General features: G+C 38.3%; 1 long non-coding RNA gene across 2 annotated transcripts; it reads left to right on the top strand.

The window, feature by feature from the left end:
- Positions 1-555: 555 nt before the first annotated feature.
- Positions 556-2,264, top strand: LOC127097789 (uncharacterized). Of its 2 annotated transcripts, none has more exons than XR_007793173.1 (3): positions 556-1,107; positions 1,202-1,635; positions 1,917-2,264. It is a non-coding gene; the product is annotated as an uncharacterized LOC127097789 (long non-coding RNA). The 2 variants fall into 2 exon arrangements; XR_007793172.1 differs by having other exon boundaries at positions 559-1,107; positions 1,202-1,628.
- Positions 2,265-26,136: the final 23,872 nt, after the last annotated feature.

Genomic DNA, 26,136 nt, shown 5'->3' on the forward strand with positions numbered 1-26,136 from the left:
ACTAGGGGAGCATGCAAAATTAGTTTATTTCTAAGCTTAGGGATACAATTGTCATTTCACAATTATGAATTAATTTCTATACATGAAAATTCCAATTAAAACCAATTAAATTCTAAACTAAATTTAATATTTCTAACTATCATTTTCTAATTTCCCAAAACTATTTACTTCTAATATTTCTAAACCCAAAAAATTCATAATCACCTAATTATTCATAATATTTCTAATTGAAAGTCTAAATTTAATATTGCTAATTAACTCCTAAAAATCTATTTAGACTAGTCCTAAAATTATTTAATTCTAATAGTATTTCTAATATTTTCTAAAATTTCTAACTAGCCTCTAATCCAGATTAAGAATATTCTAAAATCTAATTAATTTTAATAACTAATTAACCCTAAAATTAAGCTAATTAACCTAAATCAATTCTAACGAATACTAGTTAGTTCTAATGTCCTAATTTAACAGTAGTTACACCATTAATATCCTAATCTAGTTAATCAACTATCTAAACTAATCTAATTAGTAACCACTAACGCAAGGAAATGGATGAAAGAATCAGAATGGGCCCTGTTAGCCCTAAGCCCAAGCAGGAAGGGGGGTATGGACCGTGAAAAGGGGAAGTATGCACAGAATTCGCTTGACATGGGCCTTGTCTGGAGCCTAAGGCCCAAAAATAACAATTGAGAAGAGAAAACCAAATGGAGGATCCATCCTCCTTCTCCCATCGCTCGCTAACCTCACAGAAGAAAAATGAAAGAACGCTCCTCACCGGAAAAGCCTTGCCGCGCCGAATTTCGTCACCGGCAGCGGCGAATGATTCACCACACTCATTCTCGCTTCCACCACTTGCCACGAATCTACTCCCTATATCCTACTCCAACTTCTTCTTTATTGACCGAACCAGAAAGATCATTCTAAGAACCCTAGGTAAAAAACTTCAATTAAGTCCTCGTATGGAGGTAATCAAATCCATGAATTTGGGATAAACGCTCACCTAATCGATGCCTTTACAACGTCGACAACACGAGGCAAATAGGAGAATCTTTGCGTACCTTCGACGTCGACGACGGAGCATACGGCGGACGGCGCTTAGATACTGATTCGGTATGAACAAGCGCTCCTCTGCTCCTCTCCTTCTTCTGCTTCTTTAATTTTTGGTTTCTTTCTGATTGGAGCTTCTCATCAATTCCGTTATCAGTTGCGAGCTTCTACGGATTTTGTTGAAGTTTCTTGGTGGATGATGAAGGTCTCACTCGCGTCTCCACTTTGAGATGAAGACGAAGACGTTACACCGGTATTGCCGATCGAAATGAAGAAGAAGCCTCTTGGATCGTGAGTTTCCGATTATTCCGATCTCTTCTGGATTTCTCTTTTCTATTATTTCTTCTTTTTCCTTCTGCTTATCACCTTCGAGAATGGAGAGAACTGCTGCAGAATTGTTGCAGGATCTTTGGTGGTTCAGTTGTGATGATGATACAGTTATGCGGAAGAATTGAAGAGTATGATTGGAAGCGGTTGAAGGTTTGTTACTGTGATGGCTGGGAGAAAAGTTGGTTAGAGATGCGATGAGGTTGAAGAAGAAGAATCTGGAAGGGGTGAAGATTGATTTATAGAGTGATGGAGAGGTTAGAGGTTTGTTAGAAAACTGTTATTTTGGTTTTCATTTTTATGCAGAATTTTGGTGGTATTTAAATGCAGAATTTTGGTTGTATTTAAATGCAGAATTTTTGTTGTGCAGAATTTTGTTCATTTGTAATGCAGAATTTTTGTTCTTTTGTAATGCAGAATTTTGTTCATGTAATGCAGAATTTTTGTTCATTTGTAATGCAGAATTTTTAATGCAGAATTTTGTTCATGTAATGCAGAATTTTTGTTGTATTGTAATGCTGAATTTTTGTTGTATTGTAATGCAGAATTTTGTTCATGGCTGGCTCACGTTTGGAGTTTGGTTTACGGCGTCGGCATTGGCTTGTAATGCTGCATTTCAACTTCTGTTTAGCAGCTGGTATTGTTATGCGCTTGGATCACGCTTGGTTCAGGCTTGGTATGCGTTTTGCACTTGAATTGCCGGCGTGCTTGGCTTGTGCATTGCAGCAGCTTTTTCACTTTACTATTTTTCTGCTTTTTCCTTAATGCACACTAATTAAAGGACTAATGATAAGGGATGTAAAAGGTGAATTTTAGATTCAACTGGAATTACTGAAAAATGGATAATTGGATTGGTTTATGAATGGATGTTAATTGGAATGGGATTGGATTAATTGGGTAATTGGTTGGTTAATGGTTAGATTAATGGTTTATGGGCTTAACAAAATATGATGACATAAGATAATTGGATAAAAACGAAAATGGAGTTAAATTGGATTCAAAATGTGGATTAAAAATGGATGGATAAAATTGGATAATGTGAAAACTAAAATTTGGTAAAATGAGGAAAAAAAAGGATATGGAAAATGGTTAATTGAAATGAATACAAATTGGGATTTTTTTGGATTTAAAGATGGATTTAGACAAGGTTAATGGATTAATAAAGAAATGGATTTGGATTCAAAAAAGATGGATTTTTAATATAAAAAAGATGAATGGGCTTTAGCAAATTAATAATCTGAAATCATCGACATCGAAATATCGACTTTCAAAATGACGCAATGAATTAATCAGAAACTCATTGATCAATTAAAAGTCCACAAACAAACTTAATCTCGAAAATCAATCCAAACTCCAAAAATTAACTTGAAATTAGAATCAATATGAAATTAGAATTAATTTGCAATCATCACCATGATTACGAGATGATGACTGCTTATGCCATGGATTATTGAATCCAACCAACACGACTCGTGAATCGAATTGAACCATGCTTATTCAAATGAAATGTATGGATGAAAATGATATGCAAATGTTTAGGGTTAGTGACCTATAAGATCAATGTGAAGGGTGAGGCGAATTTTAGGGTATGACAACAGGTATCAATCAAGCTAGCTCCCATCAATCTTGCATGGAGTGCTAGCAATGGAGTTTTAACATCTTCAACATTTTTTATTATACAAACATCAGAAACATCCTCAATGACATTAACATCACCATGCGCCGGCAGAGGGTTACTTTTTACGTTGGGTCCAATATCTTGGAATGAAAGGATCTTCTTCTCAACCAGCTCTCGCACAATATGCCTCAAAGCATAACATCCATCTAAATCATGCCCAGGGGCACCCTCATGGAAAAGGCAATGGGCATCTTGATTGTACCATGAAGGTAAAGGATTTGGCGGGGGACCCAAAGGTCTGGGAGTCACCAACCCTTTCTGCAGCAACGATGGGTATAACTCAGTGTACGTCATAGGGATTGAAGCGAAAGGAGGTCTTCCTCTTTGTACCCTATTTTGATTTGGAAGATTTTGTGGACGTGGAGCCTGTGCCCTTGGTTGTTGATAAGCGGGTGGCATGGGTGTTTGCTGGTATACTGGTGCTTGTTGAATAGGTTGATAGACAGGAGCTTGTGATTGGTTGAAAGTTGGTGTGACTGCTGCCACATACGGTTGTTGAATATACTGCACTGGATAAGTTGGTTGTTGTTGAGCAATTTGTTGTTGTTGCTTCTTCCACGAGTGACTCCTTCTTTGACTGGTCGACACTACATTTGTTTCGCCCTCTTTCTTTCTTTGAAAACCTTCGGAAAACTTTTTGACATTATTACCGGATGTTTCAGTGGTGGTTATCATTTTTCCATTCTTCAATCCAAGCTCGACTCTTATGCCCATGGCAACCAAGTTAGAGAAACTTGCCGATACACTACTCACCATCCTTTCATAAAACATGGGCTTTACTGTATCCATGAACCAATCTGCTAACTCCTTCTCAACAAGGGGTGGTTCGACTTGCGGGGCCACTTCCCTCCATCGTTGTGCATATTCCTTAAAAGACTCGTTATCTTTCTGGGACATGCTGAGCAATTGCCTCCTATCCGGGGCCATATCCATGTTATACATATAATGCTGGATGAAAGCATCAGATAAGTCTTGGAAACAACGAATTCTACTTTGATCAAGGCTTAAGTACCACTTAGAGGGAACACCCCTCAAGCTGTCTTGGAAGAAATGTATCATAAGTTTATCGTCCTCCACGTGCGCCGCCATTTTTCGATAGTACATAATGAGGTGACTTTTAGGACATGAGTGGCCCTCGTACTTATCGAAATCCGGGGTCTTGAATTTTGCGGGAATCACGAGACCAGACACTAGGCACATCTCCCTAGCAGCAGCACCAAAGACTTGGTCACCTTCCATAGCCCTTAACCTTTTCTTAATGTTGATTCTAAGTGTTGGCAGCAATTTTGGTAAAACAAAGAGTCTTCACAAGATGTTATGTGTGATGTCTTAACATGAGATATCATATGTACCTGCTGGAGTTAAAGAACATATGCAAGCAGGATTGTTTCAGAATGCCACATACAATGACAAGGCTTCTGATATTGGTTGTAACTGCTGGAGCTTAAATGAAAGACATGTTCATGCAGGATTGTTTCAGATGACATACACATTGTCATGGTATCTGATATGGCTGTACTTGCTATAAAAGAAAATTGGATTATGCAGGATTTTTCCAGGATGTCAGACCCGATGTCATGACATCCTGTACACAGAACATTCAGTATGAATGTCTGGTGTTTTGTGATTGCACAATTAATGGCAATCATTGGATGATTGAAGATATGGCTAGCTGGCGCATTCAATCATGGATTACAACCAGATTTACATATTTTCCAAGGAGATCTCTACAACTGTTATAAAAAGATTTGATTGGAAAATATATTTAGGGTTTTCAAGATGTCCAATGCTTCTATAAAAAGGGACTTAGAAAACCTGTTTGTAATACACAACCAAGACTGAGCGAAATATAGAGAGACAGCTAGGGTTTGTGTCTGTTTAGTCGTAAGACTTGTAGGTCATTCAAGTCATCCATTGATGATTGAATTGGACTGATTTGTGGTTGTAATTTGTCACTCTAAAGCTGTTAAGCAAGAGTGTGTGTCTACTTGATCAAAGTTGTGAAGCAAGATCAAGTGTGTGTCTTCTTGATCAAAGTTATGAAGTAAGATCAAGAGCGTGTCTTCTTGATTGAAACTGTGAAGTAAAATCAAGAGTGTGTTATTGAAAAGTGTTTTCTTTTCTCAAGGGATTGTTGTTTAAGATCACATGTGTGATTGTAGGGAAGTGAGTGGGTTCTCATATCTAAGAGTGCTTAGGTAGAAATTTCACGGGTAGAGATTAGGTGAGAAAGACTATAACTTGTTGAAGTGTATGGAGAGTCTTTGAACTGATTCTATTATAGTGAATTTCCTTCCTGGCTTGGTAGCCCCTAGATGTAGGTGAGTTGGACCGAATTGGGTTAACAATTGCTTGTGTTATTTGCTTTACCATTCTGTTTTTGTTTATCCATTGTTTATAACCAGATATCAGTGTCGTGACATTACCTTCGACATCTTATATCTGATACGGGAATTTCAATTGGTATCAGAGCAGGCATCCTGCTCTGGTTCTGGGTGAGGTCTAGGGACGATACTTTCTGGTACTATGGAGAGAGATGGAGGATCTGTTCACAGACCACCTATTTTGGATGGATCCAACTATGACTACTGGAAACCTCGAATGGTAGCCTTTCTAAAATCTCTGGATAATAAGGCTTGGAAGGTTGTGTTAACAGGCTGGGAACATCCAGTTGTTACCAAGAATGGAGAAGCTACTGCTGATAAGAAGGCTGAAGAACAATGGACCAAGGAGGAGGATGACTTAGCCCTTGGGAACTCTAAAGCATTGAATGCTATATTCAATGGTGTAGATAAGTATATCTTCAGATTGGTAAACAACTGTGAAGTGGCTAAAGATGCTTGGGACATTCTTAAAACCACTCATGAAGGCACCTCTAGAGTGAAGATGTCTAGACTGCAGCTGCTCACTACCAAGTTTGAAAATTTAAGGATGAAAGAAGATGAAAATATTCATGAATTTCATATGAATATCCTTGAAATTGCTAATGCCTCAGGAGCCCTGGGTGAGAAGATGTCAGATGAAAAATTAGTGAGGAAAATACTCAGGTCACTCCCTAAGAGATTTGCCATGAAAGTGACAGCCATAGAAGAGTCTCAAGACATTTCCAATATGACAATTGATGAGCTAATTGGATCCCTTCAAACATTTGAGATGGGAATGTATGATGGATCTGAAAAGAAAGCCAAAAGCATAACATTCAAGTCAAACACTGAGGAGGAAGAGGAGGAAGGTGGTCCAGATATTGATGAAGATCTGGCAGATGATGTAGCAATGCTGGGAAGACAGTTCAACAAGCTAGTGAAAAAGATGGATGAAAGATCTAAGGCTAATGTCAAGAACATCGCATCTGACATCAGTAAATCCAACAATATTGGAAGAAGAACAAGGTCAGATGAAAAGCCCAAAGAAGAAAAAGGAGTTCAGTGCCATGAATGCGATGGGTATGGACACATTAGAACTGAATGTGGGACCTACCTCAAGAAACAGAAGAGGAGTCTTGCTGCCACTTGGTCAGATGGAAGTGAAACAGAAGAATCTGCAAATCTTATGACTGCCTTGACTGGAAGATGGGATTCTGATGAAGACTCAAGTGATGGTGAAGTAACCTTTGAAGAGTTGGCCACTACCTACAGAAAGTTGTGTCTCAAAAGTGTAGAGTGGTGTAAACAGGTTAAAAGCCAGAAGAAGGAAATAACTCAACTTGAGAATGAGAAGGTAGAACACTTGGAAACCATCTCCAAATTAAAAACAGAAGCAGTGGTTCTGAAGGCCAAGATAGATGAAAGTCAACAAGTTGAAAGCCAGAAGATAGTACAGCTGGAGAATGAGAAGGCAGACCATGTGGAAATCATCTCCAAGTTAAAAACTGAAGCTATGTTCTTGAATTCTAAACTAGAAGAGATGACCAAGTATGTAAGAATGTTAAACAATGGATCTGACTCCCTAGACAAGATTCTCCAAACTGGAAAAATAACAGGAGACAAATCTGGCATTGGGTATAATGAATCTAAGCCTGAGTGCAGTTACACTGGTTGTAAACCTCAAGTCAAACCTAAATGCAACCATAGTAAAAGCAAACCTGTGATGTCACATCATATGTCACACCATCAGAAGAGAAGACAGGAGAAAGGGAAACACCAAAGATGGAAATGCCATTACTGTGGGAAATTTGGTCACCTGAAGCCCTTCTGCTATAAGCTATATGGTTATCCTAGCCATGTTCATCATCAGACTCACTATCAACCCAGACCCAAACAACACATGCTTGTCAACAAGAAGCAATGGGTTCCTAAGACTAATGTTACAAGTCTAATAGCTCACATTCCCCTCAGAGTCTCAGCCAAAGAAGAGTGGTATTTGATAGTGGATGTTCCAGACACATGACTGGAAACAAAGACCTGATAATTGGACTTCATCCTTATACCATAAGCTATGTAACCTTTGGTGATGGAGAAAAGGGTGAAATCAAGGGGATAGGCAAGCTTGATTGTCCTGGAGTGCCTAAACTTGACAAGGTCCTACTAGTTAAGGGCTTGACTGCAAATCTAATAAGCATCAGTCAACTATGTGACCAAGGTCTAAATGTTAACTTCACTAAAACTGAATGTCTGATTACCAACAAGAAAGTGAAGTAATCATGGAAGGAGTCAGAACCAAAGACAACTGTTACAAGTGGAACTCTCAAATTAGTTACTCCTCAAAATGTACCTCAGTCAAGGAGAAAGGGATGAAGATGATTATATCTGCTAGAGAAACTCCCAAATTGAAAGTCTATGGGAAATGTCAGACAAGGATGTCACACCAGAAACTCAGACTTAACATCACTTCCAAAGGGTTGAAACTCCTTCATATGAAGTTGATGGGACCCATGCAAGTGGAAAGCCTTGGTGGAAAGAAGTTTGCAGTGGTGGATGATTTCTCCAGATACATCTGGACCAAAAACAAATCTGATGTGGTTGAAATCTTCAAAGATTATTGTCTGAAACCTCAAGGAGAAAAGCTCATGGTGGCTCAAACAGATGTGGATAATATTGGGTTTGGTAGGAGGTCAGATCAGATGGTAGAACATGTTGCTCGTCAAATGCAGTCTGAAGTTGGGAAGAGCTTTGTTGGACTTGGGCTACAAGTCAAGCAGATAGAAGAGTCTATTTTTCTATCTCAAAGCAAATGTGCCAAGAATAATGTTAAGAAGATTGGCACGAAGAGTGCAAGGACTCCTGCTCATACACATTCGAAAGTATTCAAAGATGAAAATGGTGTTTGTGCTATATATCAAGCTGAATACATAGCAGCTGGAAGTAGCTGTTCTCAACAGGGTTGGTTGAAACTAATGGTGACTGAACACAATGTCACACAAGATGTCAGGACAGTGTACTGTGACAACCTGAGTGCTACAACTATTTCCACAAATCCTATTCAGCACAGCAGGACAAATCACATTGATATTAGTCATCACTTTATTAGAGAACTTATGGAAGAGAAAATCATAGCACTGGAGCATGTTACTACTGAAATGCAATTAGCTGACATATTTAGAAAAGCTTTGCATGTTAATCAGTTTGAATGTTTAAGAGGAAAATTGGGGATTTGTATTCATGAGAATTTATAGCAATTAAAGTGGAAATTTGTTATACAGAGGAGAGTTGCTGTAGAAAGGGAGCTAGGGAAGGAGGCTATAGAAGTGAAGGAGGTTATGGAATTAATCAAGTTTGCTGGTTTGATGAAAACAGTTAGTGCATTACCCCAATGTTTTGAAGGTTTAGTGGAAGAGTTTGTGGTGAATATCCCAGAGGATATTTCTGACAAGAATAACAAAGAATTCTGCAAGGTCTTTGTGAGAAGAAGGTGTGTAAGGTTCTCCTCAACTATAATGAATAAGTCCCTAGGGAGAGGAACAGAAGGAGCTGTTGAGTTAGAAGTCACAGACAATGAAGTCTGTAGGACAATCACTGCTGGTCAAGTCAAAGAATGGCCAAGAAAGAAGCATGACACTGCTGAGAGAGTAATTGATTTGGAGGAAGAGAGTTCAGAAGAGGAAAATGACACCTTGATTCATCACTTGAAACCAAGTGTTGCAAAGAAAATGAAAACCAGGAAAGGCAAGACTGTGACTGAGATGTTGACAGCTAGAACTAGTAGGAAGGCTGCTGCTGTAGGTCCTTCTAAATCATGGAGTAAAGTAGAGGTTCAGAAAAGGAAAATCAGAGAAAGCTCTGATTCTGAAGATGATGTCGAATACGATGTCCCAGACATCTCACCTGCTAAAAGGTAAACTGTTAGGAAGTCCCCAGCTAAGATTGCAACTGTGCATTTGGACAACATTTCCTTCCATCTGGAAGATGGTGAAGCCAAGGAGTCAGATGCCCATACCTCAAGTGAGAGGTCTAATTCTCAAGATCAATTTAGTGGCAGTTCTGAATCTGAAAGTGAAGAAGATGTTACCTCCTCAGACTAAATTATGGTGATGGTCCCCCTGTTATGATGACATGTGTGCTGTTCGGATGCTGTTATGACTGTTTTGGAAGCTTGGATGTTTTGTTTCTGTTGAAATGTTTGTATTTTGTGGCAGTCCTTACTGATGCCTTGATGTAATACTTGGGCTCTAAATGAGTTCCATGGATTTCTAATTATCTCAGCTATTCCAGCTGTGTATAATTATGGTATGTATCTCCTAGCATTTATGTTTTAAGTCACCTTTGGTCAATTTTGACTAAAAAGGGGGAGAAGTGATTATGTGGAGAGCTGCAGTTAAATATGTGGTTGTGGAGATCTGCAGTGCTGATGTAGCTAGCTATGCTAAACAAATGTCAGCTGATGATGTTGAATAGAATAATGTTCTATGATGTTCTGTTCTGTGATCTTGGAGGAGATGTCTGATGTAAGACAAAATGGTGTTCTGTTCTGTGATGTTGGAGGAGATGTCTGATGTAAGACAAAATGGTGTTCTGTTCTGAGATGTTGGAGGAGATGTCTGATGTTCTGTGCAAGCTCTGTGTTATACAGGTGATGTTGAAGGAGATGTCAGAAGGAGGTTCTGAATGTTAACATGTTTTGAATGTTAACATGTTGAAGCAGATGTCAGAATGATATTCTGACTATTACAGGTGCTGTGGTTACAGGTGCTGTTATTATCAAAGGAAATGAATGCACAGATTTAGGGGGAGAAGAAGTACCCTTGTGCATTTGTGTGTCTTACTAGTTGCATCCATAACTAGTAATTCTGATTGTTGCACAGATTTAGGGGGGGGGGAGAAGTACCCTTGTGCATGTGTGTATTACTAGTAGCCATAGCTAGTAATTGTTTTGCTTCTGCTGCTGATTAAACTACTGTTAAGTTGTTTAAACTGCTGATAGTTTGCCTTGTGAACAAAAAGGATAGATATATGTTTTAGCCAAAATTTGCAAAGGGGGAGTTTGTTGATTCTAAGTGTTGGCAGCAATTTTGGTAAAACAAAGAGTGTTCACAAGATGTTATGTGTGATGTCTTAACATGAGATATCCTATGTACCTGTTGGAGTTAAAGAACATATGCAAGCAGGATTGTTTCAGAATGCCACATACAATGACAAGGCTTCTGATATTGGTTGTACCTGCTGGAGCTTAAATGAAAGACATGTTCATGCAGGATTATTTCAGATGACATACACATTGTCATGGTATCTGATATGGCTGTACCTGTTATAAAAGGAAATTGGATTATGCAGGATTTTTCCAGGATGTCAGACCCGATGTCATGACATCCTGTACACAGAACATTCAGTATGAATGTCTGGTGTTTTGTGATTGCACAATTAATGGCAATCATTGGATGATTGAAGATATGGCTAGCTGGCGCATTCAATCATGGATTACAACCAGATTTACATATTTTCCAAGGAGATCTCTACAGCTGTTATAAAAAGATTTGATTGGAAAATATATTTAGGGTTTTTAAGATGTCCAATGCTTCTATAAAAAGGGACTTAGAAAACCTGTTTGTAATACACAACCAAGACTGAGCGAAATATAGAGAGAGAGCTAGGGTTTATGTCTGTTTAGTCGTAAGACTTGTAGGTCATTCAAGTCATCCATTGATGATTGAATTGGACTGATTTGTGGTTGTAATTTGTCACTCTAAAACTGTTAAGCAAGAGTGTGTGTCTACTTGATCAAAGCTGTGAATCAAGATCAAGTGTGTGTCTTCTTGATCAAAGCTGTGAAGCAAGATCAAGAGTGTGTCTTCTTGATTGAAACTGTGAAGTAAAATCAAGAGTGTGTTATTGAAAAGTGTTTTCTTTTCTCAAGGGATTGTTGTTTAAGATCACAGGTGTGATTGTAGGGAAGTGAGTGGGTTCTCATATCTAAGAGTGCTTAGGTAGAAATTGCACGGGTAGAGATTAGGTGAGAAAGACTGTAACTTGTTGAAGTGTACGGAGAGTCTTTGAACTGATTCTGTTATAGTGAATTTCCTTCCTGGCTTGGTAGCCCCTAGATGTAGGTGAGTTGGACCGAATTGGGTTAACAATTGCTTGTGTTATTTGCTTTACCATTCTGTTTTTGTTTATCCATTGTTTATAACCAGATATCAGTGTCGTGACATTACCTTCGACATCTTATATCTAATACCAGAATTTCACTTAAGAATCTGAAAATTCTCCTTCATTCCTCTTATGTCTTCATGCCTTTTATCATCTTCGTCAGAAAAATCCGGAGCATGTTGTTGATCTTCAAAATAAGGTTGCACATGTGCGTGAACAAGGGGTGGTGCAAATGTGTGGACCACGGGATGAGCTTCATTGATGGTTGTTAGAGGGACTGTTTGCTGAGTGGATTGTACAACTCCAGGGGCACCTTCAAACTGGAGGTGTAAAGCCGGGAGGTAAACCGAAGACTGGCCAAGTAGTAGGCACTGTCCTTGTAGGTTGGGGTTCAATCGTAGGACCAGTGATTTCTGAAACGACTGTCGTTTGGGTGTCCAATTTGGCCTTAATGACTTGTAGTATTTCCATGACTTGACCCATGTTTCCTCGTAGGTCCTTAAGTTCTGAGCTTACTCTCTCTAATTCTTGTTCTTGATCTGCCATTCTTTGACGAGCGTTGGCTCTTGTGTTGTAGTGGTGTTGAGGACTCAGTGTGTAACAACTGAATAGAGAAAACGAAATGAGTTTTTATTTATTTATATGGAGAATGCATGAATGTATGTATGAATGCATTTTATATTTATTTATTTTTAGGGATTCTTATAAACTTTGCAGTTGTTGAGCACGCACTTTGAAAGTATTGTGAACAGAAACAGAAGACAATAGTCAGAAGCTGATGCAAAAATTCAATACCCATTCATTCAATGAAGCCAAAAAGTATGAAGTATATAGTCAAAGTGGGTACAAAACATTAAGCCAAATACAAAAATTGGAAATAACACGAAGCAAACAACTTAAAGAGTGTTCTTAGCAACTCGCTCTTTGTGGGCCTTCAATTCTTCTTTGAATCTTCGTATCATCCTTTCGCAAAGCAAAACAAGGTCATGAGCCGAAGGATGAGTGTTATTTTCATCCATGTCCTCCAGAGCATTTTCTAATTTCCATGGTAAGTCTATGGCCACGCCATTATAAAACTCTATGAGGTTAGCCAACTTCGTACGGTATGCAGTAACACTTGGCTGCAGAAGGTTGATGGTGCATTCATACCCATCCAATATATCATTCAAATGCTTCCTATGATTTAGCCAATCTATGCTTTGGCTCTTCAGAGACTCATATTGTTCCTTCCAATAACTAGCTAGCTCCTTGTTGGTATTCAACTCATCACACTTATCTTCCCAGGCTTTAGGACATATTTGAGAGGCTCTTTGGGCTCGTTCCTTAAGACGTCTTTCACGCACCACTTCAGCTTCAGAGCTTCGAAGTTGCTCCTTCAGTTCTTGGATTTGGGCTTCAAGCTCCTCCCTTACCTCCTTCTTTTGCTTAGTGGCTAGGTCCCACCAACGCTTCGACTCTTGTCCATTTCTTTTGGCCTTAGCTAACTCATCATGGAGTGAACCTAACCCACTATCAGCCTGATCTAGGCACTCCAAGACTCTTTCCTTGAGATCTTGCTCAATTCTGTTCTTCTTACGACTCTTCTCCAAAAGTTCCTTCCTTTGGTTACTCTTCTTATTGAGAATCATATTTTCCCCAATTTCTTTGTAGAGTTCAGATTGCAGATCCTCTTTCTCCTTTCCAAGTTTAGCTACCATGGCTCGAAGTTCTTCCACCTCTTCAAGAGAAACAGAGACTGGTTCTGGTGAAGTAGACTTTAGAGGAATCTCTATAGAAAAAGGGAGCTTCACAACTTTGATCCTCTCCGAGACCCATTGCTGATAAGGAACCCTTGCCACATCATTCTTCTTTACTAATTATGTTCCTTTAGTATGCACCTTTTCCCAAGATCGGATGATCTTACGGAGGAGAAAAGGATCATTGGTTCCCATATCATTCAAAACCATCTCTTCTAACTCTTTATCATCGGGCTTCCCACGCATAGGGTATCCAAACTGTCGCAGAGCTAACATGGGATTGCAGCTGATGCAACCTTTAGATCCTATTAGTGGTACATTTGGGAAACTACCACAACTGATAATGATTTCTTCAACATTCAGCTTATGTCGGTACCAAATGATATCCTTACTAGACAAAGAAACCAGAGTTCTTGCCCACTCCCCATTGGACATTTCACTGATGTGAGCATTAGGCTTGAACACATATGAGATAAGCCAATTATAGAGCAATGGAAGGCAACATATCAATATTCCATTATTCTTTTGATGTCGAGTATGCAAAGTATGAAAAGTGTCAGCTAGTAGTGGAGGAACCAAACTTTGTTTATCCTTCCAAACGGCCCAAAAGATACTTATGGCAGCTGAATCTATAAAACCTTCATGGGTTGGGGACAATACTAGCCCATATATGAGAAGAGCTAGTATATTTGCCAATGCATCCCAATGATGTATCACAAACAGCCTCTCTGCTTCTTCTTCTAGGTAAGCCCTCCAAAAACCAAAGAGATTCTCCCTTTTCTTCCAATTAGCCAATGCATCAGATATGGGGATGTGGAGTGCAAGGGCTAGCATCTCTACCTCAGGTACCTAACCAATTCTATTATACGGTGTCTTTCCTTTCATAGAAAATCCCAAGAGTCGGTCGAATTCTTCCAAGGTTGGAGTCAACTAAAAGTTTTGGAATAAGAAACTTCGAAGCGGAGGATCATAGAACTGAGCCAAAGCGGTGATGGCTGGTGTTTGAACATCTACTGAGAGGAGATCCAAAACATGGCCAAACTTTCCTTGCAAAGTAACCCTGAAGCATGCGGGAAGTTCATTCAAAAGTCTTGATATGTTGGAAATATTTGGCATTTTGGCTTTGAATGGTAATGCTTTCCTTCTTTCTGAACCCATTACAAACTTTTTATGCTAGCAACTACGTATTCAAAAATTCCCTGAAAATAAAATTTTGTATGAGTGTCATGATGTTATGCAAATGATCATGAATGCACGGTATTTGGTTTTGGGATATAATAAGGTAACTCAAAACACCCTATTTGGTAGGCTTCTTAATAGATAGTTCTAAGTTGGTTACCCATAAACCCACTCACAGGATAGTTTCTACATTTTTGATAAGGTTCCCAGAGTCATGGACCATAATCGTATCAACATCATGTAACATGCTAGCCGCTTTATGACAAGAGTGACGAAAGGTCTCTTCTGAGCGGGGTTTTCATGTTGGGTGCAACAAGGAGAGGCCCTTGGAGTCCAACATTACGCAACAACCAAAGCAGAAACTGGTTCTAAGAGGGGCTCCTAGAGTCATGGACCCTTCATGAATCAACGTCATGCGACAGGCTAGCTGTCTTATAATGAGATCTACAAACAGGTCTACTCTAGGGGAGTCTTCATGCTAGACACGCAAGGAGTGGCCCTTGGGGACTAACACTACACAACTTCCAATTCTAAACTTATGTGTTCTCTCTTCTTTTTCCAAAGCTCGGGTGTAGAGCTTTATTCATGATATCAAAAATCCCAAAGCCCACATATGAACATACATACAGATATACAAATGCGATAAAGTAGGGATAAAGAAATCACATAACAAAGGAAGAAAAATAAACAAACAAAGCTAACACACATACTAAAACTTAACTGAACTAGGGTTGACTCACTTAGGGATGTTCCATTCCCCAGCAGAGTCGCCATCTGTCGCACCTCAAAAAAATGGCGAACACGACTTAGCGAAGCGCAATCGCACGCTCGCATGATGGACTAAACAGAGTCACCACCGAACTTTATTTATTCCTAAAAGGAAAGGGGAAATATCGATAAAACCCAAGAAAGAACGACAATGATTATGGTCGTCGCAACCAATATCAGGGTTCAGGAGTCGATTACGCAAGGGGAAGGTATTAGCACCCCTTACGTCCGTTGTACTCAACGGGAACCATTAGGTTAATTGTGTGCGTTATTGTTAGTTTAGAAATGTTAGGCTTCTCGAGTTATTAGGTGGGAAAGAAACAAAGGGTGAGAGGAGAATATTTTTGGATTTTAACGAAGGACTAAACCTAAGTTGTTTATTAGTGGGCCTGACTAGATTTTCCAATCCTGCTCCTACGTATCTCAATAGAGAACTTAAGGCTTACGTAGTTCTGGGTAGAAAAATATTTGTTTGTTGGTCGACTTTAGCGAAAGCTATATTGTGTTAATCGACGAAAACATTGTTTTACCCAAAACAGATGAGGAGAGGACATACACCACACATCGAATGGATTTATGAATCAACATTCGAAAAAACGTCACTTATCTCAACTCAACAATTGTGGACGAAGCATTGTTTCACATCATCTTAAGACAATATGTCTTTTGTTTATGAAAAGGTTTTTCAGATTAATTGCACGGCGGCGAGAAAAGAGTTTGATGTGTTGGATGTATTTTATAGGTGAACGACGAATATTTGATGAGAACGAGACACGAGCCTCAGGATCAATCACTCGGGGTTCCACCGGAATGCTAGATTCCAATGGTCCTTTTTCATTCAAGGTTAATTGAGAAAATTATTTGATGGACAACAAACGTTTAATAAGAATCAATTGTTCAAAGAGTTGCACCAGAATGCTTGATCCTAATAACCCTTATTTTTTCCAAGTTAATTAAGATGTTTTAAGAAACGAAAGAGAAGAAAGAACGATTAACCCAAAACGCGTGGCTCGGGATCGATCATTCGAGGGTTCCCACCGGAATGCTAGATTCCAATGGTCCTTTTCTTTTAAGTTATTTGAGAATATTGTTTGATGCATTAGTTAAAATGATTTGTGAAATGGTTAAAATAAATTTTATTTATTTTAAAATGGATTTTTGAATTGTGGAAATTTGGAATTAATTGAAATTATTTGAATTTTGGTTTTCAAAATTAGATCTTAGAATGACTCACTTAAATGAAACAAAATTACGGTTAATTATCCACTTTCTATTAAAATGCAGGAGCTAACCCTTTTATTAACATTTGGTAAATTGACATGCTTAGTATAATGGATTTGTATTTTTTGAATTTATTTATCTCATGCTAAAATGAGAATCAGGAAATGCAATAACATACAAATATTAATTCTAAATACTCATAACCTATTATCAGAAGAAAACATCAATAAAAAAGTACACAATTTTTTTTATATTACTTTTATGTTGCAATCATATTTTTTATAGAAAAAATATAAAATAAAAGAATAAAACAAAATGCATATACAGAGAGTACCGAAAATCCTTATGAGCCTAAAGGACGATGGATTAGTTAAGTATGTGTATAAAGTCCCTTTCCATATGACCTTAATTTCACAAAATACAAATAAAATAAATAACAACTAAAAAAAAGATCACATTTTATAGAGAATAAATAAATAAATAAAAATTCGTTCATCCCTTCCAACTCTTTTCGTTCAGATTTTATAGAAAATAAATAACAACTCTTTTTTAATAGATTTTATTAAAGTGAAAATTGGGATTGGGTCAAAACTGAAACAATAAAAAATTACAATAAAAAAACTTCGTTCAGATTTTATAGAAAATAAATAACAAATCTTTTTTAATAGATTTTATTAAAGTGAAAATTGGGACTGGGTTAAAATTGAAACAATCAAAAAATAAAATTTACTCTCTCTCTTCCAAACACGCATCTTCAATTCCAGACAGAAAATAAAGAGAAGAACAAGTTCCTCTTCTTTGGTTTTTCATTCATCTCTCATCAATAGTAAAGCTTAGCTTCAAACATCAAACAATTCCAAAAAAAAAAACTCACACAAAGCCAGACAAAAATAATTGATTTATTAAAAGAAAGAAAAATAACTACCGAATAGAAATAGGAACGGCGGTTGTGGTTGCACTTGGAGGATGTAAATGGTGGCAGAGAGAAACGACGAAGAGTTGAATGGAGGGACGTCGCTGGAGTTGCTGGACGTTGGTCGGCCTGAATAGAGGGTTCCCGTGTTGGTCCGGCGAGTTCGAAAAAGTTTAGAATGTATTATGAAGGAAGAGAATACTAAGGAAAAGGGGACTCTATAATGAAGAAATGCAGACTATTTTTTTCGTAGGCACCGTTATGCTGTTTCTTTTGTGGTGTCTCGGTTCCCCTCTCTTTTCCAGTTGTTGGTTTGTTATATACTAATATATGATGATGATGCCTGAATAGTAACAAGAGAGGAGGGAGGTATGTTGTTTTTCATCGTCACGTGAGAGGGAGTATACTGAGTTTATTTCAAAATGATTCTCTTCCTTTTAAAGAAAATATTCTCTCTCTCTCTCTCTCTCTCTCTCTTTACATAAAGAAGAAAATATGCAATTTCATGAAAAAAATCAACATCTAATGTACCGTTACTGTATATATGTCCCCCACCAACACATCATTATTATGCCAAAAACTAAATTTAATATCAACAATGTCCTTAATATTATTTTAGAGATAAAAAAGTATTTAAAACAAAATAGATTAAATAAAAACAAACCATTATAAATAATTAAAATTGAATTAAGGTTAAAGTATAGAAATCCTATTTAATTGTTTTGAATATGTTGATAAAAAAATAAAACTAAACGACTTAAAATAAATAAAAGTTGAGTGCAAAAATGCTTGAAAAAATAAACTGAATGCACCAAAATGATTAGTGTGAAATAAACTTATTGAAAAAATACAGCGTTTCTTTTAATTTTGAAATAAATTTTGACCGGTTAAACAGGCCCGAGTTGATCAAAAAGTGGTCGAAAAATTAGCTGAAAAATAAATCGAGCATACCAGATTAAACTACGCGAAACGTAGATTAATAAAGCTGATGTTTGGAAGCTTGATTTTAAAAATTTCCGTCCAATGATTTGTCGCACATCCGTCGATTAATTCAACTGTTTTTTCTGTAGATCCGAAAAAATTATTTCAATTGATATTCTAGGCACTATGCGGTATGGAATGCATGGTATGCTATGTAGAGATGTGACAACTATGACGAATGTACAGAATCCGTGATTTACCGTCAAAATCAGGGTGTGACATTGGGTAAGGAGATAGTAAAGATCTGACATAGAGGACACTCGTCATCGGTTAAGATGAACATATCAAGGATGACTCGCTGAGAACCGCCAGGTGGGTGTATTCATTACCGGTTACTGGGTAAGAATAGTCTTGCTAGGGAAAAACTGCAGAAATAGGATTTACAGCTACCGGTTACTGGGCAGAAGACCAAAGATGAGAATATTCGTCACCGGTTAAGGTGAACATATCAAGGATAGACTCAAAGGAAAGAAAATCCGTCATCGATTAAGATGAACATATCAAGGATAGACTTGCCTGGGGATGTTAAGGAGGATACCCGTCATCAGTTAAGATGAACATATCAAGGATAAATCAACTGAACAAAAAGTAGGAATTACATCTATCGAATTTTGGATAGAATACCATCAAAGAGAATATTCGTCACCGGTTAGGATGAACATATCAAGGATAGACTCTGTGAGGAAGAGATAGGAATTACATTTATCAGTTACTGGATAGAATACCAACAGAGAGAATATACGTCACTGGTTAGGATGAACATATCAAGGATAAACTCTGCAAGGGAAGTGAAAAAGCAGGATTTACAACTACCGGTTACTGGGTAGAAGACCGCAAAGAGAAGGAAACCCGTCATCGGTTAGGATGAACATATCAAGGATTAACTCTCTAGAGAGCAAAATAGGGATTACAACTACCTTTTTACTGGGTAGAATACCAAAGATGAGAGTATTCGTCATCGGTTAGGATGAACATATCAAGGATAAACTCAAACAGGAGAAGAAAATATTTTTCATCAGTTAGGATGAACATATCAAGGATATACTTCCTGAGGAAACATAAAAAATGAATCCGCTGGGGAGAAAAAAGGGGTACTTTTGCCGGGTATTGGGCAAGAAGTAACAAACTGCAAACTAAGAAGAATATTACCAGTTACTGGGTAATAAAATCATAGGGGACCCAAAGCATCTACCTAGGTAAGATCTAGAAAGAAATGGTCAATCAAGACTCAACCCAATAAGGATATAACTCAAGGGGAGTGATTCCATCCAGATAAACAACCAGGGAGAAAACTGAAACAATAATCATCCACGAGGAAATAACTCAGTGGGGAAAGGAGAAAGGTTAAAGTCTTTCTACTTAAGGGGCTGACACTCTACAATTGAGGGAGGACAAACATTTGTATGGGGATGAAGTACCACCATAACATAGAATTAAGATCACAGGAATAAATCAACAAGTGTGATGATTCAATAATGAAATTATACGAGTGTATATGTATATGTATTTGTATATATGATAATTATGCTGACAAAACGACCGCAAAGGATACAAAGGTGTCGCAGATTTGAATCATCGGTATAATTCTCGGTCAATCCACCAAAGAGTGAAATAATTGCTGGAGAAAAGAGAGATCAACATTCCCAAGGCTCAACCCTAGCTGAGGAAGAAGGAGATCTGCCGAGGAAAATTGTTCTTACTTTACTGGAGACCAAAGTCGTCTGGGGAATAAACACTAAACTCCGCAGGGGACTAATCAATCTGGTGAACAATGATCAACAAACACCGAATGCTGAATAATGCTGTCGGGGATGAAAGAGAAATGCGCCTACTGCTTGGGGAGAACCAATAATGCTCCACACTTAGGGTTTACTGCTTTCAAACCATTGTTGATGTTCCTTTTAAATGAAATCGATTGCTTAAAATTCATGCTTTTATATGTTTAAGAAAAATGATTTTGCTTTAAAACTTTAATTTCAAAAATGATCATAATAAAATTTAGATCTATTTAGCTGAATAAATAAGAGTAGAAACAATTGGATAAAAGCTCAACTTTATTTAATAGAATGGTAGCCTATAAATGACAAGACTTCATAGATCTTTACAAAGTTGAAAATGGTAATTTACATGGGAAAAGGTTACATTGAATACAATGATTGCTAATCCTTCTACCATCTTGATAACCATTGTGCTCTCGGCTACTTATGAGGATAATGAATCACCATTGACCGTTGTGCTCAAAAATGCCTTAAACACTGAAGATCAGCAGGATGCAGTTACTTGCCATAATCCCTAAATTTTGCATAAATTGCCCCAAGGTGGGGTACTCAATTTATCGGGATAATTCTTTTCTGTTTTATGTCTCTAACTTTTGCTTAGATCTCCCTTTCGGATTTTCGATCCACCGAGACGTTCATTTTTGCCTAAGCCGCCCTTTCGGGTTTTCAACATAGCGAGTTGTTCTTTTCTTTTTAGGCGAAGTATTTCTTGAATGCATCTTCGTTCATAGGACGAGTGAACTCTTCACCGTCCATAGTTGTAAGAATCAAAGCACCGCCCGAAAAGGCTCTCTTAACAACATATGAGCCTTCATAATTAGGAGTCCATTTGCCCCTAGAATCTGGCTTGAAAGACAAAATCTTCTTGAGCACAAGGTCACCTTCTCTGAACACGCGGGGTCTGACCTTCTTGTCAAAAGCTTTCTTCATTCTCTGCTAGTACAACTGACCATGACACATGGCAGTCAACCTCTTTTCTTCAATCAAATTCAGCTGGTCATACCTGGCCTGACACCATTCAACCTCAGTCAACTTGGCTTCCATGAGCACACACAATGAAGGGATCTCAACCTCTACGGGGAGCACTACTTCCATACCATATACAAGAGAGAAGGGGGTTGCCCATGTTGAAGTGCGGATGGATGTATGATACCCGTGCAAATCAAATGGGAGCATCTCATGCCAATCCTTATACGTCACAACCATCTTCTGAATAATCTTCTTGATGTTCTTATTTGTAGCTTCAAGAGCCCCATTCATCTTAGGTCTGTAGGGAGAAGAATTATGGTGTGCAATCTTGAAATCTTTGCAAAGAGCTTCCACCATATTATTGTTCAAGTTCGATCCATTATCAGTAATGATATTACTTGGCACACCATAATGGCATATAATTTGATTCTTGATAAACCTTACAATAACCTGCTTGGTTACATTTGCATACGATGCCGCTTCAACGTATTTTATGAAGTAATCAATTGCCACCAAAATGAAACGATGTCCGTTCGAAGCTTTGGGCTCAATCATGCCAATCATGTCAATTCCCCACATGGAGAAGGGCCATGGGGAGGAAATGAGGTTCAACAGTGTCAGAGGAACATGAGTTTTATCTGCATATATTTGACACATGTGGCATTTCTTCACAAACTTGCAACAGTCAGATTCCATTGTCAGCCAATAGTAACCTGCTCGCAACATCTTCTTTGCTATTGCATGTCCATTAGAATGAGTACCAAACCTTCATGGACTTCAGCCATCAATAGGTCTGCTTCGTGTCTATCCACGCATCTGAGTAGAACCATATCGAAGTTTCTCTTATACAACACATCACCATTTAGGTAGAAATTGTCGGCTGATCTTCTCAAAGTCTTATCTTTCAAAGATGCCCCAGATGGGTAAATCTGACTTTGAAGGAAACACTTGATGTCGTAATACCACGACTTCTCGTCTTTGACCTCTTCAATAGCAAACACATGAGCTGGTCTATTAAGACGCATCACAGTCAGATTGGGAACTTCGTTCCAATACTTCACTACAATCATTGAAGCCAATGTTACAAGAGCGTCTGCCATCCAGTTTTCATCTCGAGGGATATGATGAAACTCAACCTTTGTAAAGAAAGTTGAAATCCTCCTCGCATAATCTCTATATGGTATTAAACCGGGTTGATTCGTCTCCCATTCTCCTTTGATCTGATTCACAACCAATGCTGAATCTCCAAAGACGTCTAAATGCTTGATTCTGAGATCAATGGCCTCTTCAAGCCCCATAATGCAAGCTTCATATTCTGCCATATTGTTTGTACACTTGAAAGTTAATCTAGCTGTAAATGGAAAATGAGTGCCTTGAGGAGTAATGATTACTGCCCCAATGCCATTACCATATTGATTAACAGCTCCATCAAATACCATGCCCCAACGAGAACTAGGTTCTGGCCCTTCTTCAAGAAATGGCTCATCACAATCTTTCATTTTCAAGTACAATATCTCTTCATCAATAAAATCATACTGCACTGACTGGTAATCTTCAATTGGTTGGTGAGCCAAATGGTCAGCCAAGACACTACCTTTGATCTCTTTTTGAGATCAGTATTCAATATCATACTCTTATAATAACATCTGCCAACGGGCAATCCTCCCAGTTAAAGCAGGCTTCTAAAAAATATACTTGATTGGATCCATTTTGGATATCAACCAAGTGGTATAATTCAGCATATATTGACGCAGACGCTTAGCAGCCCAAGCCAATGCTAACAAGTCTTCTCATGCATAGAATACCGAGTCTCACAGTCGGTGAACTTCTTACCGAGGTAGTAAATTGCAAATTCTTTCTTTCCAGTCTCGTCTTCTTGACCAAGTACACAACCCATACTCTCTTCAAGCACAATCAAATACATGATCAACAACCTTCCTTCAATGGGCGGAGACAAAATCGGAGGCTCAAGCAGATATTCCTTGATACTGTCAAAAGCTTTCTAGAAATCTTCGGTCCAATCACAAGACTGAGATTTTCGAAGAAGCTTGAATATAGGCGCACATGTGGCAGTCATGTGTGAAATAAATCTTGAGATATAATTCAAGCGGCCGAGAAAACCTCTGACTTGCTTCTCAGTTTTGGGCGCAAGCATCTCTTGTATTGCTTTGACCTTGGCAGGATCAACTTCAATACCTTTCTCACTGACAATAAAGCCTAACAACTTACCAGAACGAACACCAAAAGTACACTTATTGGGATTCAAGCAGAGTTTATACTTCCTCAAATGCTGGAATAGCTTCAACAAATGCTCAACATGTTCCTCTTCATCAATTGATTTAACAATCATATCATCAACATAGTCTTCAATCTCTTTGTGCATCATATCATGAAAAAGAGTAGTCATTGCTCTCTGCTAAGTTGCACCAGCATTCTTCAAACCAAAAGGCATCACTCTATAACAGAATGTTCCCCAAGGTGTAATGAATGCGGTCTTCTCCATATCTTCGGGTGCCACCTTGATCTGATTATATCCGGAAAATCCATCCATAAACGAAAAGACTTTGAATTTAGCTGTATTGTCTACCAAAATTTCAATGTGGGGCAGAGGGAAATCATCTTTTATACAGGCTTTATTCAAATCTCTATAATCAACACACATGCGGACCTTTCCATCCTTCTTCAGAGGCACAATATTGGCCACCCACTGCAGATACTCAGCGGTCACAAGGAAATTGACATCAATCTGCTTATGCACTTCTTCTTTGATCTTTACTGCTATATCAGGATGCGTTCTTCTCAACTTCTACTTGACTGGAGGGCATTCTGGTTTCAACGGCAATCTATGCTCCACAATCTCATAATCCAAACCAGGAATGTCTTGATATGACCAGTCAAATACATTTGAATACTCTCGAAGAGGATCAATCAACCCCTTCTTAACATCTGGACACAGTCGAGACCCAATCTTGACTTCCTTCACATCATCTTTGGAACCCAAGTTGACTAGTTCAATCTTCTCTTCGAATATTCCTTCATGCTCAAGAAGACGAGACAATTCACCACTCACTTCTTCATCACTTTCCTCCTCAGTCTCAAACACAGGGAATTCAAAATTTGGAGAAGGAGAAAGATCATTGTATTCAATAGGTTAGAAACCAACCTGCATAATGATTTGATATTTTAATTTTAGAGAAGTGAATTTGTGACCAAATATTATGCAGATGGACAATTATATTGTTTATTTATGTTTTTTGTGATTACCATTTTCAGAATAAAGCAAAAAGTAAAACAAAACATCATAAATATGGATGAATAGAATTATACTTTATTAATGATCAATTTTGAAATTCCCAAACAATGTTCACTTCTTCCTTAGGCATATGAGAAGGATTTTTAAAAACAAATAAAAGCAATTACTTAGATCGATGCAAAATAACAGGAATATCAACGGCCGTCCAATTGTTGCAAGCTTTTTCATGCGTCACAAAATTGGTTCAGTCTTCCTCTTCGTCATCCTCTAGCATAGCAGCTAAGTGTTGTTCATTGCCATGAATGAACCCTCTGCTATGGAAGCTGAGTTGCATATCCTCTGACCTACCAACTGACAAACCTTGCGGAAAACCTCGACCGATTCTACTCTTGTTATCGGAGACCTCTACCACTCGTCCCCACTGATAAACAATTCCTTCTTCAACAATCTTCCTTGCATCTTTCAATGAGGACATAGGTGCCCTAACTCTCTTTTCAGCAGCAATAGACAAGGCTTGGAATGGAGTTCCAACCTCATCCTCAGCTTCAACAAAAGAGAAAGATGACAGGTGGCTAACCAACAGTGCCTTTTCTCCGCTGACAATGACTAATTTTCCATTCTTAACAAACTTGAGCTTCTGATGCAACATGGAGGTAACAGCTCCCGCCTCGTGAATCAATGGCTTTCCCAACAAACAACTATAGGCCGAGTGGATATCCATTACTTGAAAAGTAATCTGGAAGTCACTCGGACCTATCTTCACCAGAAGGTCCACTTCACCAATCACTGTCTTGCGCGAACCGTCAAAAGCTTTGACAATTACACCACTATATCTCATAGGCTCTCCTTGATATGATAGCTTTGACAATGTTGACTTTGGCAGCATATTCAACGAGGATCCGGTGTCAACTAGTACATTGGATAAAGCGTCATCTTTGCAATTCATGGAAATATGCAAAGCCAAGTTATGATTCCTACCCTCCTCTGGGAGTTCTTCATCACAAAAACTAAGATTATTGCAGGAAGTGATGTTAGCCACAATATGATCAAACTGATCCATCGTAACATCATGTTCCATAAAAGCTTGCTCAATAACTCTTTGTAGTGCTTCTCTGTGTGCTTCTGAATTCATTAGCAGAGACAATACTGAAATCTTTAAGGGGGTTTGGAGCAGCTGCTCCACCATATTGAACTCACTCTTCTTTATCAACCGAAGTACCTCATCATCATCGTTAGTCTTCAAATGGCTGTATTCACGAAACTGACGCTTTGGAGCACTAATTGGATCTACTGCAGGTACTTCCACTTTCTTACCAAATGAACCATCTTCCACCTCCTTTGAGAACACCGACCCAAACACTCGACCACTGCGGGTCACCTTAGTAACATCGGCAATGCTTATGACAGAATTGGTCGTAGGTAATGGAACCTCTTGACCATCTTTCAACATAGTTGCATTTTACTGATAAGGAATAACTTTATCGGATGCGTATAGGACTGGACCTGCCAACCGTATGACCAACAGTGATACCGATCTCTTACTGATATTGTTACTGTTGCTGCTATCAAACTGAATCACCACTCTCTCTAGTGTCTTGAATACTGGCACTATTACATTGACATCATCATCTATGTGACGGGATTGAACAATCTGGATCAAGCCTTCATCCATCAACCGTTGGATGTCCATCTTCACAATCATACAACCTCTAGAATTGACACTACAGATAGCACAACCATCATGGTCATGCTCACAATCACTTACCAAGT

The sequence above is a fragment of the Lathyrus oleraceus genome, chromosome 6, assembly GCF_024323335.1.
Source record: "Lathyrus oleraceus cultivar Zhongwan6 chromosome 6, CAAS_Psat_ZW6_1.0, whole genome shotgun sequence".
NCBI classification, from domain to species: domain Eukaryota; kingdom Viridiplantae; phylum Streptophyta; class Magnoliopsida; order Fabales; family Fabaceae; genus Lathyrus; species Lathyrus oleraceus.